The sequence below is a fragment of the Pseudophryne corroboree genome, chromosome 3 (assembly GCF_028390025.1).
Source record: "Pseudophryne corroboree isolate aPseCor3 chromosome 3, aPseCor3.hap2, whole genome shotgun sequence".
NCBI classification, from domain to species: domain Eukaryota; kingdom Metazoa; phylum Chordata; class Amphibia; order Anura; family Myobatrachidae; genus Pseudophryne; species Pseudophryne corroboree.
This window is the reverse complement of record NC_086446.1, coordinates 79,239,261-79,261,985: the sequence shown is the minus strand read 5'-3', so window position 1 is coordinate 79,261,985 and position 22,725 is coordinate 79,239,261. Positions and strand designations below refer to the sequence as shown.

The window sequence follows — 22,725 nt, the reverse complement described above, 5'->3', positions numbered from 1 at the left end:
TCAATGCCATCAGATTTACAAAAAATGTTGGGCTAGCGTAAGTTTAAGAATACTAGGGAAACTGGGGATCCATGGCAAAGTTCATCAAATGTCCATTTCTCAAGTGGTCAAAACTTCTTCTTTGGTCCATCCGTTGTCTGTATAGCGTCTCGTCAACTTCCTCGTCCAAGGGGGTCTTTTTATCTTGGAGAAAAGCAGAAAAACAGGTGAAAGAAACGGACCGTATAATCGCATTTTCATCACATCCTGGTTTCTATCATTGGGTCATAAATCAAATCCAGGTTAATTACAGTTTCCTCACTCCTCAAGCTCATCACTCTTGTACTTTGTTTGCACTTCATTAAAGCCTGCCCGCATCTAAATATCAATCCAATAAATATAACAACACCCAAAATACATAGGAGAAACTTCCCAACATCCATTATGACTCCTTGAGCCCAGTCTCCCAAACCGGAGAACCAATTTCGCGGGTTCAACCATGACACCCAACTAGTCAGCTCATTACCTACAGCAGCAAGGGTGAGATTGTGTTTTTGGCGAAATTCCCACTTTAATTGGAGAATATCGTCCATCTTTTGGTCTATGACCTCTACCGGATCCTCGGTGCTATTCGTGATATACGTGCAACACTTCACGCCGTACTGTGTTGCCAATGTAACACAATATCCGCCTGTCACTGCTGTGAGGTAATTAAGAACCATTCTATGCTGTACCAGTTCTGTTTTATAAGCTTGGAGTTCTCTTCCAGTGTATCTAAACGTGTCATCATACATTTCAGTGATATTATCTAACAAATTTGCAAGCGCAGAGATGTATCTATAATTCATCACTCCTCGAGCGGTGCGAGTGAAATCTAACGCCACCAGAACCTGAATCCCGGTGGATTCATGGATTAGATCAGAGGCCGGATGCTCTAACCTTTCTGACAGGTGTCTTTTAACTCGGTGCTCGTAATGAGTGTGAGTATAAGGAGCTTGGGCATCACGGTGTATGTCTTTCATTTTGTCATGTGTTACAGTCATCACTTCAGGCAATACTTTTCCAATATAACACAATCCTTCAGAGTTTGGGGCAAGCCACTTGTACGCCTTTCTCCCGCATATGAAATAAGCATCATCGGGGAGAACATATGGGACGGAGTAGGACATTACCATATTACATACCTTCCAGGTGAAATCTCCTGACCCTAATTCTTCCATCTGCTTAATACACGTATCAGGTTGTACGATATGTGCACAGTATCCTGGTGATACTTCTCCAACTCTAGTAATCCTATTTCCTAAGGTATATCTATACCGGAAAGATTTTCCTCTACTGGCTATGTGGCGTACAAGCTCTGTATCTGTAGGCATTCTATCTGCTCTATGCGAGAAGGTCATGGTTAAGTTGCTCCATGACACTTCCCAATTTCCCGGCTTTCGGGGATTGGAGATATTAAAACATAAGAGGGACCTATCCACATGGTATTGATGGAGCTTCAAACTAGGAGGGCTGGAGATATTAAACCTCCTGTCCACCGGTCTCCCACCATTTAGCTCAAGTACCTCCCCTACCGTTAAAGGAAATGGTACTAGCCCTGATTTACTATGACCCTGAGGTACTTGAGAGCATACCCAACAATCTGTTTTATTTAACACACTACCCACTAAGGAGTGATAGTCACTCAATGGATGCCGGTCCATATGGATATTAAAACTGGATTGGCATTTCTTTATGCATCCATCCTCTACCAGATTGTCACAGAGCCTACAGATACAATTTTCTTTTTGAACTAACAATCCTTCACAATTGTTTACAAATAACATGGTTGTTAGATCGTGCCCGGTACTCGCCTTTGCTTGGTGATTGGGTTGCTATTGGAAATTTACACCTCCGTCTCAGTCATCAGGACCTTTCTGGATCCTTTCTCGACCTCACTGGTACTCTCACCGAAACAGACTGCTCTGGTCAACATCATGGTTAACGGGAAAATCCATATCACAGTCTCTTGGGGCAAGTCCATCTTACAGGAGGAGAAAAGAAGAAATTTGTAAAGGGGGTATAAGAAAACAGTTTGAGGGGGAGAGAACTTGTTACGATAATAAGTTCTCTCGTCTTGTTGTTCTTCTTGTTCTGCTGTCCTCTCAAAGGTGCTGTCTCTCAGTCTTCCAAACGAACATTCTGGTGATGCAATATTCCCTCCCTAACCGACGATCTTTCTGTAAGGAGCAAAAATCTGGCATTACCATTGGTCCAACTGAGGGGTGACATAGCATCTTTAAACCATGGAAACATGAGTGGGAAGAGAGAGACAACAAAAAAAAACAAAAGAGATAGAGAACAATTCATGTGCATATATACATTACATAACTCGACAATAACCATCAATAAGAAAAGAGAAACAAAACATTTTTAAACATTGTCAACATTAAGAAAACATTGTTAGCATTAGAAAAACATTGTCAGACTTATTAGGCTGTCATATCTATGTGTCTAATGGTCTCCTTGAGCAGTCCCTCCCCACCAGCACCTGCATTACTCCACTGTCTGTATCTGGCCAGAAATACATTGTGGCGGAGGTCATGCTGGGGTTTGGTAGACTTCTGCAAGGACCAAGTGGATATGCAATGTGTGAATTCTTACCAATACTCGTCAGAGATGGGGATAGAGAGAGAGAGAAAAAACATTTTTCACAAATACATTTACAACTTTTCACCTGGTCATTCCTGTGTCTTCAGTGAATGACCTCCCACTTTGTTAACCGTTACCTCAGGCTTACCATCCGTCGTATGCTCATCTTTCTTGACTACCTATCATGGGTGTGGCTCAAAATTCCTCCTATCTGATCTCTGATTATAATGGTGTGTGTTGTAATTTTGCTCATTTCTTGGTCTAGGGGGTCTAACTTTATGTGGGTTATTACAGTTGTTGGCATAATGCCCTTCTCTTCTACAATGGTAACAGATCCTTGGCTTTCTCCAAGTGTCAGTGAACTGGGGTCTTGGCTGATTTGATGCCTCCTCAAACGCTTGGATGCTCATCACCCTCAACCGCTTTCCCTGTACCTCCCTGCTTCCATGGATATCATGGTTATGTTGTTGTCTAGGGGGTGTATATACCTTGTGTGTGCTTCTAGGCCTGCAATTTCTTGCATAATGACCTTCCTCCTGGCAGTTATAACAGACTTTCAGATTTGAATTTTTCGCAGTGGTGTGGGGCTTTTGTTGAGGTGGTCTTGTGGTTAGGGCCTGTATACTTGTTGCTATTAACTTATCTCTTAGTGACTCTCTGTATCTGGTGATATTCTGATCATGATTAATGACGGCCTCTCTTAGTGCGGCCACCGAGATATCCCTCCAGTTTGGGTTGGTGGTCTGTACCCTTGTTTTTAATTCATCCTTTAAACCATTCATTAGCACATATACTGCTGTTTCTCTGTGCGGTGTGCTTGCTTCAATGTTTTCTATACCCGTATACCTAGTCAGGTCCTGCAATGCCCGGTGGAAATAATTGGAAGTACTTTCCCTTTCGTTTTGTCTTATGGAGAAAATTTTGTTCCACTCGACAATGGCTGGGAAATGTACTTCCAACTGTCGGTTGATCTGCTTAATACATTCCTGATTGTGTTCCTCCGTCCAAGGTACCTCCGTGTCTAATTTACAATCAGCAATAAATTTCGCAGGGTCAACACTGGAGGGCAAACATACCCTCAGCACTATCCGCCAATCTTTGTTGGTGGGTTCTGTGGAGTTTCCTAGTTCTTTAATAAATCTTTGGCAGGCTACTAGATCTTTCCTAGGATCAGAGAATTCAGACATAATTGATCCCAATTCGGTCCGGGACCAAAGACAGTGCATTGCACTGTCCTTGACGGAAATGATTCCCTGATCGTCAGTCTTCCCATTGGGGACTGTGATCACCCTGACAGGACTAAACTCAATTACATCACCTTGTTTTGGTCTTATAATATGGGGTACATTTGTTTGTGCGTGATATAAAACATTGTACGTACCTGTGGACACGACCTCACCTGACCCTCCGTTAGGGGGTTTGATTATTGCCTTTACCAATTTGGTCGCGTCCACCTGGATGTCTTGTAGGATGGCTTCCGGAAGAGGTGCCGACATTGTTCTGGCCTCACTTTCATGAGTGTATTCCTGGGGGAAGTTTGACATGGGGTGCAACTTGCATAGGTTAATAGTTGTACATTCAACAGTATTACAATAATCATTGTTACATTTATTACACTTATTCTTATAATCTATACTACAGTTGCTAAGAGCGTTTTCATTGTTCAACCTTGTGCTTTTCTCCGCAACCACAATCCTCCCTGATGCCATGTCTCTCTTCTCAAGATAAGAGTCAGAAAAGTCAATTGACTCTCTTTGTAATTCACCTTCCTGTTGCCATAACTGCAAATAATCATAATGTTTACTTCGTCTCTTTGTTGGTTCAATGAGACATATCCTCCTCCTTAAATTTTGTAACACTTTTGGGCTAAAGCTGCCTATATTTGGGAACTTCTCCCCATCATGTACAGTCATTCTTTCCCATTCATCACATAAAACTTCTGTGTGACTTCCGTATTTCTCACACATTATGTACCTGGCCGATCCTACTGGACGGTCTTCTGAATCAACCCGAACCGAGGTTGATCGCCCCCTACCTGAACAACTGGCCCCCATAATCTGCAGGTGTTGCTTACTACTCCTTTGATCTTTATATCACGGTCTTCAGCGAACCCTTACAGCAAACCAAATTATTCAAAATAGGCCGGCGGTGGCGGTTTACCGAGTACCCCACTCACTCGCCCACCTCGACCAATACGACCTGATCACACCGATATGGTGCTGGCGTACTCGATACAGGGCACCTACCAAAAACCTTCTGTTTACTGGAACATGTGAGGGTTACCCGCAGGACACTTACTCTTTCCAGTAAAGGTGGGGTTGTTAGATAGTTCCTGAGTGACCAGCGAACTTCCCTTCCAAAAATAAAAAATTACACAAATCACGTCAGAATGTACAACTAGCGTTTATGACCTTTGTACGCAAAATGATACTAGTCAGGTTTACTAATGCACACAATGACGTGCGGTACAATCGTTCAGTACATAAGCACTACTTGTTATGTACTGAGAGATCAATGGAATCGAAAATTTTGGCTGCGAATTCCTTCAGCCAGAGCTTATATGGCCTATATGGGTTCTGCACCAACACCCCCCCGGGGTTGTGCCTCTTACCTTTATAGCGGACTTCCTTGTCTACCTTGTATGACCTCCTGGTCTGTTACCTTGTGGTCCGCTATACTCTAATGCTCAAATATTTTATTTAACCAAGGATGCCTCCTTAGCCACCGTATATGTCACTTACACGTATGTTCCTGACGAGTACCCGACTTTCCTTTTGGTTCAACCTCTAAGTTATATAAACTTATGTAATAATAAAAACACACTCACTCAACACATGTACACTTTCGTTTCTATATCTATTTCTGCGCAGAAATTTTCTTTAGCCCAGCTGTGTTACCAATTAGGAGCAGGATCTGTTAAACTAAATTTCAGATTTCCAAAAATAGACTTGCGTTATTTACCGCGTCGCGTTATCTACCGCTTTGCGCTAATTATCGCCTTTGCGTTAATTCAACTTATCGTGACTTGAGCTACGTGGGCGTAGCCGGACACTCCGCTGCGTAATGTACGCTGCGTGCCTCGGCCTTTGGATTGCGTACGCAAGTCTCAGTTAGGGACACGTGTACGCAAAACAAAGATCCACCGTAACACAATTTATACTTTTATCAATGTAGATGATCCCTGATCATCCACCGCGTACCCCACTGGCTTTGCCTTATCTCCCAGGCAAACCGTGTGTTGGTCTATACTTTAACTATTACCTCTATTCTTAAACTATGAAATAACAGCAAGTCTATTTTAGCGCTTTTCTATCAACTATAAAACTGGCAAACAGGATAGTGATATACGAAAATTTTAAATGAAAAGGAAATACAGATGTATACGTAAAGCAGAAGAAAAATACAGTTTTAAAAGACACAAGCATTTTGTTCTTACCTCCGGTTCCCGGATTCCTTCAGCACTCTTTATCTAAGCAAAGCAGACGCTTATCCCGTCAGCACTGCGAGACAACCTCCCGCCCTTTGCTGAGGGATAATGTCTGCTGATCTACCTAGTGCAGATATGTGAAGGACTGGACGGCCCCCAATTGATAAAGCTGAATTCCTTTATCGTATAAACAACCCTTTATGAGGTCTAAGAACACTGTACGCTGTTTACTTAAGAAGTACCGTAAGGGTACGCTAGTTGCGTAACGATCGCTTAGCCGTAGGCGAGACGCTCAAGCGTCACGTTCGCTCACGGCCCAGAGATCACAGGCAGGCACGCTATTGGCTGTTGACTAACGTAATGATTCGCTATGGCGTAGCAGACGCTCGAGACCACGAGGAGATCACCAGCGGTGCAGACGCTCACAACGCTATACCTTTATATCTATATTTTTAACAATGAAATACACAGTATACCTTAGTGTTGAGACAGGGTGTAAGTGCAACCTGGTGTAACCTGATTAACTACAAAGCTGCTTGAGAGTCACCGACGCTCAAGTGAACACTTAACACTATAAGAAATACACAGATACTTGTTTAGGGTCCAAAGCCTATTATATGTATTATAACTAATATACTTGCAAAAAGGAATCACAGTACAAATGATACACTACAATATAACAGAGACTTCCTAACCAAATAACTATACAAGAAATACAATACAATACAATACTAATCAAGGGAAAATACGAGAGAAAGTGAGGAGAGAGAGAGAGAGAGAGAGAGAGAGATATATGAGAGAAATGGCTCACAGAAAGACAATGATTACGGAGAGAAACTTACGCACAAGGGTAACGATCGCAAGCGCTTCTGGACAGCCAGCTTCCCGATTATCAGCAATGAGAACCGTTTGATGAGAAGTGCCAGCTGGATGCCACAGGCCCGTCTTTTATGCTACTCACACAATGCAATCCAATGGTCCCTACAATCTCATTGTCCATTGGACGCAGGAATTCGGCTTCGCATTATAACAAAGGTCATAGGTTGATTCATACAGGTGGGCTGTCTTGTATCAGTGGCCTTGGTTATGCAACACAATGGGTGATGACCAACACATTCCTGTCTTCTGGAGAGCTATTGTTTGGCGAATACAAAACAGAATCCTGTCTGGGTTTTGTTCTATATTCATGATGTCCACTTTCAGTTGAGACAATGACATCTCAGCCCTCATTCTCCTGGATACAAACCCTAATCCATTCGTAAACACAGGTGTTGGCCCTCCTCATTGAGTCTCAAAGCTCAGTGTAATTAAAGGCTATTGTACTCCGTCTGCGGGAAAGATACTGATTTGGAGTACAATTGATCTTCAATTACTATTCCGGTGCTTACCTTATGCATGTAAAGATATGAGGCCCTCCCAACATGCAAACTATTGTTTGGGGGATCTCTGAGGTCAAAGAGCCATTTGAGACCCACTGATACCTGTCTCCAACTGTTCAGGTGCATGACTAAGTAAGAACAAATAATAATAAATGGACATAACTTCTTATGTCCATAACTATTCGCACGAGCGATTAATCCGCTCCAAACCAACACCGGAATATTGCTATTTAAATACTCTTCCGATGGGTACCAAACACCACTGTATGACTCCTGTTAGACCCTTCGCACAATACAAAGAGGGATTCCTCCGTTCAGGGACATTCTATATTAACCAAACTTTCAGAATCTATCAAAGGGACCATGATCTACAAACTACATTAATTGTGAAAATATGTAACGATTGAGTCGCACGCTACGATTACATAAACTCTACCGTAAATACGCATACCGTGCGCCTGCGGGTGCACGCTATTGCGGGTATGCGCCTTCACGGGAGAGCGTACGCATGCGCAGCGCGGACCAGTGTGCGGTGCAAATATGGCAGTGTGCATAGAGATATTTTTCTGACTTTGACACCATTCAGGGAGAGGAAGCTCAGATCAAAATCGGGAGTTCTCACTGGATGGATGCACGCAAAAAGGTCTGCTGCCCTAAAACCCAGCGAGAATACTATATCCAAGAACTCTGACTTTGAAGGAGCCTCCCCCTCCCCTACCCATCTAAACTGAACCACATTACGCCTTTTTATAGGTTGACCCCCACTTACCCCAAGCTGAGGACCAGTACTAGCCCAACCAGAACCCTCCAAAGTTTTGGCATATGAACCAGATCCTGGTCTAACCACAGGAGAGACTACAGGGAGACCCTTGGGTGCCTGAACATTTACCTTCTTACTGACCTCTATACCCGCACTACCAGCCCCACCAGCCATCCTAGTTTGGATTGCCTGGATCAAGCTTACGGCCGCTAAAGCGCTCACAGGCATATCCATATCTCCGTAAACTGTTTCTACTAGTGTAGTTTCCTCAGGGGTTAAGCTGCTCTTATCAACTGTCCTTGGGCCAATCTTTGTGCAGTTTTTAATATGGCTTCATATTAAAATTCCCATTGATGCAGTTAATGATGTAACTCGTGATATCACACATGATGCGTCTTTGGCCCCGCCCCCTCAGCCATCACAGCGACTAAGCCGGAGCCAGTCGCCGCAGGCTTACAGGGAGAGCCAGCCTCAGCATCTACCACGGCCCGCGCCGTCCCCATACCCGCAGCTTCAGAGACAAGTGTATCGGGAGCGAGTCCACAGGAAGCAGTAGCAGCCACCAGAGCTCCGGCACCCGCCGACACCCTGGCAGCCACCATGCTCCCTGCACTGCCACCACCCAGCACTCTCTCTGGGAGAGACGCCTCCCCCTCATGGAAAGCACAGGATGACGTCATCGCAGGGTTCCCCTTGGTATACATGGCAGACTTGGCATACTTGGTAGACGCAATCCCAGAGGTTTCACCTCCATCATGGCCCACGATATCCACCACTTCTTCCGCAGTCCGGCCGCCCACCTCCATGTCTTCCACTGGAACTATGAGCCCAGATGCCGACACAGAACCCACCGGGACCAGGCCGTCATCTTGTCCAGGTATGGACTCTAGCAGTGCTTTTTCCTTTTGCAAAAGAGTCTGATCCTGCAACATTTTAATCCTCTTTTTAACTGCAGCCAAATTGTCATTCAGCTCCCAAAGTTCATCTTTCAGGGCTACTCTCTCCCATCTGCTGCTACAGTTACGCCTTCTTTTTTATAAGTAATACGGGAGTATATACGGTTCTGCACCATTCTTAATTCCTCTAGACTCATATTCATGTATTTCTCACTAGAGGATGATGAATCCTCCAGGCTGCTGTCAGAAACCTCAGCATCTCCAGCACTAATCCCCGCCCCACCACAGGCAAGCTCATTCACCTTATCACCTCCCTGAGTTACTTCACTCAGAGAGCTGGAAACTTGCTGTTTGGGGGTCTCCAGTTGGGGATCCTGTTTCATCACCGGGCGAACAATCACTGGAAATGCTGTACTGTCCAAATCCTCCAGCACTGAGGCTTCCACTGCAATCGGTAGGTCAGAATTCCCAGGGCCTCCCTCATGCCTCGCAGCCTGTGACTCTCCTTCATCCTCCTCCCCAGGAGGATCCATCATTCCTTGGGAGGCTCCCAGGGGAAACACTGCAGGCTTTTAAGAAGAACCAGGGCCTAGGAGCTATACACTGTGCACCTGTGTAGAATGCTCACATGTGTATACTGCTGCACCTGCGTACAATGCTCACATATATATACTGCTGCACCAGCGTACAATGGGGGTCATTCTGAGTTGTTCGCTCGTAAGATTTTTTTGCAACGGAGCGATTAGTCACAAACTGCGCATGCGCAAAGTTCGCAGTGCGCCTGCGCGAAGTAAATTAGCACAAAAGTTTGTTATTTTACTCATGGCCTAACGAAGATTTTTCATCGTTCTGGTGCTCGGAGTGTGATTGACAGGAAGTGGGTGTTTCTGGGCGGAAACTGACCGTTTTATGGGTGTGTGCGAAAAAACGCTGGCGTTTCTGGGAAAAACGCGGGAGTGTCTGAAGAAACGGGGGAGTGTCTGGGCGAACGCTGGGTGTGTTTGTGATGTCAAACCAGGAACAAAACTGACTGAACTGATCGCAGTGTAGGAGTAAGTCTTGAGCTACTCAGAAACTGCTAAGAAATTTCTATTCGCAATTCTGCTAATCTTTCGTTCGCAATTCTGCTATACTAAGATACACTCCCAGAGGGCGGCGGCTTAGCATGTGTAAAGCTGCTAAAAGCAGCTAGCGAGCGAACAACTCGGAATGAGGGCCAATGCCCACCTATATATACTGCTGCACCTGCGTACAATGCCCACATGTATATATTGCTGCACCTGCGTACAATGCCCACATGTATATACTGCTGCACCTGTGTATAATGCCCACATGTATATACTGCTGCACCTGTGTATAATGCCCACATGTATATACTGCTGCACCTGTGTATAATGCCCACATGTTTATACTGCTGCACCTGTGTATAATGCCCACGTATATATACTGCTGCACCTGTGTATAATGCTCACGTATATATACTGCTGCACCTGTGTATAATGCCCACGTGTATATACTGCTGCACCTGTGTATAATGCCCACGTGTATATACTGCTGCACCTGTGTACAATGCCCACGTGTATATACTGCTGCACCTGTGTACAATGACCACGTGTATATACTGCTGCACCTGTGTACAATGACCACGTGTATATACTGCTGCACCTTTGTATAATGCCCATGTGCATATTTTGCTGCACCTGTGTACAATGCCCACATGTATATACTGCGGCACCTGCGTACAATGCTCACATATATATACTGCTGCACATGCGTACAATGCCCACATGTATATACTGCTGCACCTGTGTACAATAACCACATGTATATACTGCTGCACCTGTGTATAATACCCTCAAATACTCTCAGCTTCATGTATGTGTGTAAACCTGCCTCTGATACTAGCCAGTGCCACCCCAGCCATTTACCTCTCCGCAATCCCCTGCTGGGAGCCTATGTGATTAACAAAAAAAATGCTTTGTTTACAAAAAAGGGTACAACGCTTATTTAGAACGTTAACAAGAAAATGATTACCAAAGAACATACATGTAAGTAAATTTCAAATTAAAGGGATAACACTTGCAGAGCTAACATGCAGCTAATCTGTCCTGGGAGAAATGGAAAGGAAATCCAGAACAAAAGGTGATCATGCCTTTTATCAGCAGAGGATCACACTTTGGATGATGTCACGTAAACCCCAATGGATTGGCTGGTTAGTTAATTAAGTCTGGGATCCTCATATAAATTCACATACGGTAATTAGGCAAAACTTCCCATTTGAATCAATGACGTAGAATATGGGGTGTTCATATTACTTTCTGCTATTTTAGCGGCTCATGGTCATTAGGTCGACAAGACTTAGGTCGACATTCATTAAGTTTACCACTATTGTTGACATGCATTATGTCAACATGGTCATTAGGTCGCCATGAACAAAGTCGACATGGAAAAAGGTCGACATGAGTTTTTCACCTTTTTAAAAAAAATTTTTTAACTTTTTCATACTTTATGATCCACGTGGACTAGAATTGGGAATAGTAACCTGTGCCGAGCGCAGCGAGCCGTGCGAGGGGACACGGTGCACTAATTGGGGTTCCACGTCACTTTACAAAGAAAATTACACCAAAAAAAAGTAAAAAAAACTCATGTCGACCTTGTTCATGTCGACTTAATGACAATGTCAACCTAGTGACCCTGTCGACCTAATGCATGTCGACCAATGGTGGTCAACCTTATGACTGTCAACCTAAGTCTTGACGACTTAATGACCCATACCCGTTTTAGCTACAAAATGACTATAAATATGACACATTGGCCCTCATTCCGAGTTGATTGCTCGCTAGCAGTTTTTAGCAGCCGTGCAAACGCATGGTCGCCACCCACCTAGGAGTGTATTTTAGCATAGCAGGAGTGTGAACGCCTGTGCAGCAGAGCGGCTGCAAACACATTTTGTGTAGAACAAGACCAGCCCTGTAGTTACTTATGCTGTGCGATGATCGCTGCAACGAGTGACGCGGAAATGACGTCAGATACCCGCCCAGCAAACACCCGGCCACGCCTGCATTTTTCCAAACACTCCCAGAAAACGGTCAGTTGACACCCAGAAACTCCCACTTCTTGTCAATCTCCTTGCGTTCGCCAGTGCGACTGAATGCGTCGGTAGAACCTGTGCAAAACCACGATGCTCGTTGTACCTGTACGCCGCGCGTGCGCATTGCGGTGCATATGCATGCACATTTTTGACATTTTTTTAAATGATCACTATGCAGTGAACAACGGCAGCTAGCGATCAACTCGGAATGAGGGCCATTGTGAGGTGGGATTTAGCTAGATAATGCATATCTTTAGAACAATGCTTATTAGGGATTTGCAACTCGCACCTCACCGGTGAATCCACCTCAGATATGTTTCACATTATCTTTCACACACTACACTACTATGGACATACAATTTCAAGTCATAAACAATGTCAAATATGACATGCCTGTAATCTGGTGTAGGTACCAATGTGTCAATCTGAACACACTTGTGTTTCAATTACCTCCTATTGTGTGCTTCTATAGCTGCAAAAGAGACAAAAGCCTATGGCCCTAATTCCGAGTTGTTCGCTCGCTAGCTGCTTTTAGCAGCTTTGCACACGCTAAGCCGCCGCCCTCTGGGAGTGTATCTTAGCATAGCAGAATTGCGAACGAAAGATTAGCAGAATTGCGAATAGAAATTTCTTAGCAGTTTCTGAGTAGCTCGAGACTTACTCCTACACTGCGATCAGTTCAGTCAGTTTCGTTCCTGGTTTGACGTCACAAACACACCCAGATTTCGCCCAGACACTCCCCCGTTTCTCCAGCCACTCCCGCGTTTTTCCCTGACACGCCTGCGTTTTTTCGTACACACCCATAAAACGGCCAGTTCCTGCCCAGAAACACCCACTTCCTGTCAATCACACTCCGATCACCAGAACGATTAAAAATCTTCGTTAGGCCGTGAGTAAAATAACAAACTTTTGTGCTAATTTACTTGGCGCAGGCGCACTGCGAACATTGCGCATACACAGTTTGTGACTAATCGCTCCGTTGCGAAAAAATCTAACGAGCGAACAACTCGGAATGAGGGCCTATATGGGGGTAATTCAGATCTGATCGCAGCAGCAAATTTGTATTAAAACTCAGTTATTGGGGTGCACCCCACTGCGACCTAGCATTATTCCAGGTAGATATATGTAGAAATAAAGGGGCACTCACCAGAGCATCAAGAGACAATAGGGGTGATTCCGAGTTGTTCGCTCGCTAGCTGCTTTTAGCAGCATTGCACACGCTAAGCCGCCGCCCTCTGGGAGTGTATCTTAGCATAGCAGAATTGCGAACGAATTGCAAATAGAAATTTCTTAGCAGTTTCTGAGTAGCTCCAGACCTACTCACAAATAGCGATCAGTTCAGTCAGTTTCGTTCCTGGTTTGACGTCACACACACGCCCAGCGTTTGGCCAGCCACTCCCCCGTTTCTCCAGACACTCCCACGTTTTTACCTGAAACGCCTGCGTTTTTCCGCACACTCCCAGAAAACGGACAGTTTCCGCCCAGAAACACCCACTTCCTGTCAATCACACTACGATCAGCAGAACGATGAAAAAACTTTGTTACGCCATGAGTAAAATACCAAACTTTTGTGCTAATTTACTTGGCGCAGGCACGCTGCGTACATTGCGCATGCGCAGTTTGCGACTAATGGCTCTGTAGCGGAAAAAAATAACGAGCGAACAACTCGGAATGACCCCCAATGTAATTTTCTAATGCATCCCAATCTTCACGATACAAAGTCTCGATGTTGACGTTTTGGTCTATCATAGACTATTATCAAGACAGTCTGTAACACAGCATGGTAATATCAGCATCCATCAGGTCAGAGAAGTAACATCACTTTACCTTGAGCTCCCTTCTGTAGCCACCATTCCCATGTACCAAACACATAAAGTAGTCCAGACCGGAAGTGCCCTGCATTTCTATTGCTTATAATGCTAGGTCTGTGACCGTAAGTAGTGCTACAGCATTTAGAACATCAACAAAAATGCTGCTGTATATCTTAAAATACCCAAATGGCCACCAATATTTAAGTATAGCTCACCAATCTATGTGACCAAAAGCCTCAGAAGCTAAGAAGCTCTGGATTCATCAGGATGCACCCACAATCACTTCAAACCACTTTACTAAACCAGACACTCTAAGGTCCCTTATACAAAATCAACAAAGACTATGTGGCAAAGGCCATCTAGTGACTAAGAATGGAAATTACAGCCAGGTGCTCCAGTCAATATCTCTGGTTTGGGGACCCAGTCAATGATCTGACAACTCAAAGATGAAATTTGGTGTCCTGCATGAAGAAATGGACAGTCATTGGTCAGATTATTCAGGATTGGTCAGATTATGATTGTGAAATCAAAGGCCAGTTGGCAAATTGCTTTAGTTATGTTAACTTTTACTCTTTGTAGATGATATGTTGTTGTTTTTTCAAAGCCTAATAGTTCTATCCCCACTATTTTAGATGAGATTGATTGTGTTTGTTCCTTTGCGGGATATAAAACCAATTTGTAGAAATTTGAGGTTCTCCTACTAACATGTCCAGATTTGCTCTCACAATGTCCTCTTCTGAGTACCACCTTTCACATTAATCTCTCTAAGTTGAAATACCTCAGTATTTTTAATACCCCTTTAGTAAATAAAATCTATTCAGCCAATTTACCAGCAACAATTGAGAAAATTATTCAAACTACCCAACACTGGATGAATCTACCCCTATAGATTCTGGGGAGAATTGCTGTTATTAAGAATATTTTGTTTTCTAAACTTGCCTATCCCTTACAAATGCACCCTCTTTGTTTGACCCAAACAGATGAAATGAGATGTACAGTACTAGAGCCTTTATTTTTTTGGGAAGGTAAACCTAGGATCTCCAAATTGAGGTTGATACAACCAAAAAGTAAAGGTAGATTAGGCCTCCCTGATATACAAATGTTCTCTAAAGCTGCTGCTTTACAATATATTTCAGACTAAAGTTTACATTTTAATTAGGGGTGTGCACAGGGCTTTTTTTTTTTACGGGTTTTGTAGGGTTTTGTATCTGTATCTCCTTCATATTTTGGATCTGTATTCGATTTGCCAAAACCTCCCTTGCGAGTTTTGGATCTTTATTTTTATGGGAAAAAATCATAAAAACAGCTAAAATAGCAGAACTTGGGGGTGTTTTTGTTCCTACAGTATTATTAACCTCAATAAAATTCATTTCCACTCATTTCCAGACTATTCTAAACACCTCAAAATATTGTTTATATCCCGTTTAGGCCAAAAGGTTGTACCGAGGTAACTGGAAGGAGCAGCAGCAGCCCTTGGATGTATATACTGGGAGGGCAAAATATATATATAAAAAAAAAAAAAGAATGTACAGTATTTTAAAAAATTACGCTTTAGGCAAGGCTCAAGATTTCAATTCACAAAAAGATGATTAAGGTAAAAAAGAATTAAAAAAAGACAATATTTTAGATTTAATTTATTTAATTTAATTAATTTAAAATTTAAATTTGTTTTAATTTAATTTGTTTAATTTTTAGTTATGTACAATCAAATTCTTCATTTCCAAAAAGATATATTTGATATGCAGAAAGTTCACTATATAAGTGTGGAGAGTTTATTTATATACATTTAATTTAAATTTTATTTTAATTATATTAATTTGAATTAATCACAATGTGGTAATAAGTAGAATTATGAAAATAGGACAATAAATTATAACATAAGAATATGAGCTATGGACACCACACCCTCAAATGAATGGAGCATGCCTGGATGTGTTCTGGGAGGATACAGCACAAAACATTAAAAAAAAAGATGTCTTTTATTTTGGGTGGACTGACAGAACACCCCTAGATGGATAGAGAAGCTGTAGTCCCTGGATGTATACTGGGATAACACATCACAAAATATTAATTTAAATCAAAATATATATATATTTTTTTTTTTATTATACACTGCGGTTTCAGTATCACACAAATGAACCAGAAATATATATTATAATTATACACTGCGGTTGCCTACACCAACAACGTTGCACAATACGTGTATCAGTAGGAAATAATAGTCACAGTACTTATGAAAATAAAATAAAAATCGTACAGAACACTGGGGTACAGCACAAAAAATATATGTTTATTTTTATAATTATAATTTTAGTCTTTTTGTTTTTTGCCTTTTTTTTTTTTTCAGCACTGGGGCAGAGCCCCTGGATGGATGGACAGAGCACCCCTTAATGGACGGAGCAGCCCCTTCATGGACGGACACAGCAGCAGCCTCTGGATGTATACTGGGGTACAGAATTACATTTTTATTTTTTTTAACACTGGGACAAAGCCCCTGGCTGGACTGAATGAGAGCACCCCCTGGAGGACACAGCAGCCCTTGTATGAGGACACAACAGCCCCTTACATGACACAGTAGTCCCTAAATGTGAGCCCACAGCAGCCCCTGAGATGTCACAGCAGCCCGTAACGTAGTTGACACAGTAGCCCCTAAATGTGAGCCCACAACAGCAGACAGCATGGACATGTCTGTGCTGAACAACATCCAGAGCCAGAGTGAAGATATAATTTAGAATCCAAAACCCGTGAGAATCTGACAACGGGTTGATGACGTTTTGCCTCGTTTTGGGATCCGAGGAAGGTGCGAAGTCCCCAGCTGGACTCTGATCCCACCTCAGATCGTAAAGTTCGGGGAGGTTCGGTTCCTCGGGAATCGAACTTGCTCATCTCTAATTTAAATCGCTTTACTAACCTGATCTTGGAAGAAGCATTATTTTCTCCATATTCCCCTGCCGCTCTCCAGCATTGACCATGAGTCAACCCTGGGTCAAAATCCCTTAAGGTATTTTGTCTAATTTAATATTCAAAGACACCTACAAAGCATGGATTGTTATTAATAAATGCTTATAAACCGATTCCTGTTTTTCCAAGAATGTAACAGTTTGGGGCAATCCTGATCTTTCTCCTTCTCTCACCATTTCTCATTATCATACCTGGAAAGAAAAAGGAATGTCAGCAACACATGACATTTTTGACCCAGTTGGAACGCTTCATTGTTTTCAACAATTGGTATCTATGTATGACCTTCCTGAATCCCTATTTGTAATTCAGGCATTATATGTTTAGTAAACTGGCTCCTAATATTCATTGTTTCCCTGAAACTCCATGTTCTTTTCAATCTCTCTTTGCATTATCCAACCTCTCCAGATTAAATTTGTATTATCTACAGTATATACTGGTATTGCTACCTAGTAATACAGACAGGTTATGGTCTGTAAATTGTATTGGAAGTCCTGGGCCAAGGATTTCCCAGGTTTCCAACATCCACATCACCTCCTAACATTTTTATCCACCACTATGAAATATCTTAAATCTGCAAATGACACAGAAATATTTTAAATAGAGCTAATTTCTCCCAAGCCAATCTGAAACGTGGTGGCCACAGGGAAAGGTGTTTGCCTGAAATGTGGGGCTGCGTCAGACAGTTTGCACATAATAGACCTTATACAGAGATGAACACAGCCACTGCGTTTGCATGCATCGTCCGCGTCCATCAGGTCTTCACATACGCACTGGCCATAGTGCACGTGCACGATCCTTCACTATGCGGCTATATCCTGGGAGGACGTGGACGCAAGGTGATTGACATTGGCAGCCATTGGGGTGGGAAGCGTTGATGCTGCATTTTGTGGGTGTGGTCCGGACAAGGCAGGAGGGTCCGGATTATTTATGGGGTGGCTGCGTGAAGGTACATGCAGCGTCTCCATTCTGCACAGGCAGGGGTCAACCTTGAATCAATTTGTTCTCAATTTAGTTGTGAACACATCATAGAATGGTGCCAGCCGCATGCTGGGCAGCCTCCAGAATGTGAGTAGATGGACGCAGATTTTGCTGCGGATGCAAGATCTGCGTTCATCTCCCAATGAATAACCCCCAATGTCTGGTATTGTGGCAAAAAAAATGTTCAGTATAAAAAAACATTTATTCAACAAATAGCGGGCTTGTCTGTAGCCTTTTCTTGGGAACTCTTTTTGTTAGCTGATTTTTCTACATTCCCTTGTGACACCATTTCCCCACTTCCATTTTTGACTATTTTGATCACTACTGCTAAAAAGAGAGCTGGTCCTAGGTATAGGCAAACTAGGCAAATGCCTAGGACATTTGGCATGCCTAGGGGCACAAGCAGCTTCTGCTGATTAAAATGATATGGAGCATGCCTATATTCTGTCTGTAACTGCGGCTGTATCTGCATACGAAATGCAACAATACAGTGTATTTTTGGAAATCAGTGTAAGGTAGCATTTCATATGCAGATACAGCCGCTGTCGCTCACAGAATATATTCGTCTTGCATATCATTTTAATCAGCAGAAGCTGCTTGTGCATCCCAGCCACATAGTAATGCAAATAAGATACATTTTCATTAAAACAAGGCGCCCAGCGTTAGCAGAGCTGGCCTTGAGTTGCCAGCTGACTCACGCCAGGCATCTCTTGCTGCATGGCGTATTGAGGCAAGATATACGAGGACACACCTGTATCTAAGCAGAGACAGAGGGCAGTGTTAGTGACCATGTGAGTGCTGTGTGTGAGTGGGTTGGTTGTGCAGTAGTGTTCAGCATATGTGTAAGGGGCATTATGTGTGTCATGTGTATAAATGCATTAATAATGTGTGGCATATGTCTAAGGAAGGTTATGTGTGTAATTATATGTGTATAAAGGCATTAATAATGTGCGGCATATTTGTAAGGGACATTATGTGTGTCATTATGTGTATAAGGGCACTAATAATGTGTGGCATATGTGTAGGGGACAATCTGTGTGTATTTATGTGTACAAGGGCATTAATAATGTGTGGCAAATATGTAAGGGACATTATGTGTATAAGCGCATTAATAAAGGTTGGCATAATATGTTAGGCGCATTATGCTTATAAGGACATTAATAATGTATGTCATATGTATAAGGGGCATTACAGTGTGTGTTATTATGTGTATAAAGGCATTACTAGTGTGTGGCATTATGTGTATAAGGTTCTCAATTGTGTGGCATAACGTATAGAAAGGACACTACTGTGTGGTCTAATGTAAATTAAGAGCAATATGCTGTGGTGTAATGTGAATAAGGAGCAGTTCAGCGTGGTGTAATGTGAATAAGGGGCACTACTGTAAGGAGTAACGTATATAAAGTAAAGTGGTACTACTGTGAGGTCTGATGTGAATAAAGAGCAATAAGGGGTTGATGGTGCTGGTAAAGGGGTGCAGGATCAGAGGCGGAACTAGCGGTGGTGCTAGGGGGCACCAACCAAAATCTTGCCTAGGGCATCATATTGGTTAGGGCCGGCTCTGTCCCACATTATTACTTTCTGATCATGGGTAATAGACCAGTGAGTGTAGACTGAACACATTCTTGGATGTCACTAATACAAGTGGGAAAGATCACCCTATGATTGTGCGTATGAGTAAATGGCATCTTTTCAGATTGGGAGATATATGTAATAAGTGATGGCCATTCGGTGGTTAATATTGCAGCGATACAGTGGTTTTGATTAACCTGTGCTTATAAATAGACCCCAAAGTGCCCATCCTCAGTGGTAACAGACAGGGCTGTCTGTTACCTTGTTTGCTTTTTATCTTGGAGGCTGGAGTGTCTCTATAACACGTCATGTGGTGGCTAGAACTGTATCCTGCATAGAGGATGCCTAAGAGCTATGAAACAGGTGGCCTTTAATTTGATACAGGCCACCTGTTTTTAGGTGTTGATAGTTGATACAAACCTGTACTAAGCTATAATAACCTGTTTGGTATGGATATAAAAAGTTGCTATATAGAAAGTTGAATATAGCTACTAGTGGGGCATACATGCCCTACATGCTTGTACTTGTGGTTCTCCAAGTACCGGCATGAGGGAGGCTTACTGGGACCTGTAGTCCTCCTGTAAAATACAACATTTTCCATCACCAAACAGGGGTGCCAGGAATAGCCCTGGGCTTCATCCTAACCATGGGGGATCTTTCACGAGGGGAAACCCCTAAATCGAGGAGACCCAGTTTTCTGAATAATCCCAGGGCTGGGGTGACTAGTTAGAGGAAAGAATCTTTCTGCCGGGGGTACAAATAAACCGTATCCCCTGGCTGTTGCATTACCACCCTAATAGTAACAGCCCAGGGCTGGTCCTGAAAATATGAGAGGACCCCTATAATATTTTTACCCACATTTCCAGCACCAGGACCTGCTCAAGAGCAGTGAAACACCCCACCGGTTTTCCCCTGTATTCCCTTAAACAGCACCAGCTCTAAATGCACGGAGCGGTTTATGCTTTTTTTTGTGGGGGTGGGGAAGATGGGCGACCCACACCATTTAAAAAAAGATGAATACTTCAATTCACTTGCAACACACAAGTTGCTTCAGAGCAAACACGATTTGTTTTAATTGTATTGGTTTAGTGAATTGTGTTGTGATTTTGGTGCTAATTTGCAAACACGATTCTCAGTAAATTTGCAAATTCAATTGCTGCCAATCTTTTTCTGATGAATTTTGGTCCTATGGTGAGATGCTGTGATTTGGCTTGTGAAGTCGTGTTTGATATGTGATATCCATGTGATTTGGCCCTTAGTAAATCTGCAACTTGCAAAATCGCGACTTTATCACTGAAAAACATGAAATTGGCCCAAGACGATTCTTAGTAATTCTCAGCCTCATTGTTCTTAATAAACTGTGTAGAATAAGAGGAGGACTTTTCTATGCATTCTTTGTGATTTGTTCATTTCCATACATCAGTATGTTGGATAATCCCTTTTACACTATTTGATGTAGCACCAAGTGTAGCCTTCAAACCATTTTTTCTAATAATTTTGCTCTGCTTTGTCCTATTGGGTGACAAGCCGGAAACACAGACTTGCAGAGCTGGCCCTAGTCAATTTGATGCCCTATGCAAAATTTTGGCTGGTGCCCCCTAGCACCACCGCTAGTTCTGCATCTGACCCAGCAATACTCAGGCAGTGATGCCCACCGGGGGGTTTACCCTGTTGGCCACTTCAACCCTGCATAATGTCACACCGTAACGCCCATAATACACATAATTTCACACAATAATGCACCTTACACATATGCCCCATATTAGTAATGCCCATAAGACACATAATTCCACACAATGATGCAGCTTACACATATGCCCCACATTAGTAATGCCCATAATACACATAATTCCACACAGTAATGCACCTTATACATATGCCCCGCATTAGTAATGCCCATAATACATATAATTCCACACAGTAATGCACATTACACATACAGTATGCCCCACATCAGTAATGCCATAATACACATAATTCCACACAGCAATGCACTTTACACATATGCCCCACATTAGTAATGCCCATAATAGACATAATTCCACACAGTAATGCACCTTACACATATGCCCCATATTAGTAATACCCATAATACACATAATTCCACACAGCAATGCACTTTACACATATGCCCCACATTAGTAAGGCCTATAATACATATAATTCCACACAGTAATGCACCTTACATATATGCCCCACATTAGTAATGCCCATAATACACATAATGCCACACAGTAATGCACCTTACATATATGCCCCACATTAGTAATGCCCATAATACACATAATTCCACACAATAATGCACCTTACACATATGCCCCACATTAGTAATATGCTAGTAGCTTTTTTAAAATAAAACTTACTTTTGCTTGCTGGTGTGCTTGCAGTCAGTGTGTGCGCCCATGCAGCTCCCTGGATCCGTGACTGCATTTTGTGAGATGGGGGTGGCAGGATGGGTGGGTGCATGCTTCCGCTCGCACCCGTTAAAGGGGCATCTGTACAAGGGTTGTGACCTCACAGCGCATGCCGTCCTTTGCTAGCCTCACCCTTTGTTTTTTCTTGCTGGTTGGATACAGAGATCCAGATACTGCCACACTTGCTGGTTATACAAAAAGACCAGTATCAAGTATGTAGCAACTGTCTGTTCTCTTTACTGTTCAGTATGTTTGCTGGTGTCTGTTACTCCCGGAAACTGCATTCCCTTTATTTTATACTGCTCTGCCCTCCAGTCTGATGCATCTGAAAGTCACACTGCACTGATGTTTCATATAGAAATAGTGCAATGCAACTTACTGACCACGTTACAGTGCTGGATAGCAGGGGCATTTTACGGCATGGACTGACTGAGAAATAAAGTGTGGGGAGAACACTACCCATGTTATGTTCCTGCAGATACCTGGGGTTTGAACAGGGATAAGGGAGACCCACAGGATGGCAGGGTCCCCCTCCTCCATGTGCGCAAGCAGTATAGGTGATTTTAGATTTATGTGGAGTAGTATTCCAAAAAACATATGTGGTATCATAAGGAGCCCTCCAGTAATAACCTAATATAGTCAGTGAAAATGTGACAAGTACAGGAATTGCAGTTACCGAGCTTCTGCTGTCTGAGGTCTCACAAGTTAGGAGCATTCAAGCATGTCAGAGGGAGTTTAAGGGACTGTCTGCATTCAATTTGACAAATGTAAACAGCAGTGTATACAAGTACTAATTGAATACATTTGGAAAATAACATATAGTTTG

At 42.9% G+C, this 22,725-nt stretch overlaps 1 protein-coding gene across 1 annotated transcript in view; it reads left to right on the top strand.

Moving 5' to 3' along the window:
* Positions 1-17,263, top strand: part of LOC135054806 (NACHT, LRR and PYD domains-containing protein 12-like) — a 613,159-nt gene extending 595,896 nt beyond the window's left edge. Inside the window, exon 14 of the mRNA XM_063958163.1 lies at positions 16,322-17,263. The gene's annotated coding sequence lies outside the window, so the exon portion shown is untranslated. The remainder of the gene's footprint in view (positions 1-16,321) is intronic.
* The last annotated feature ends 5,462 nt before the right edge of the window (positions 17,264-22,725 follow it).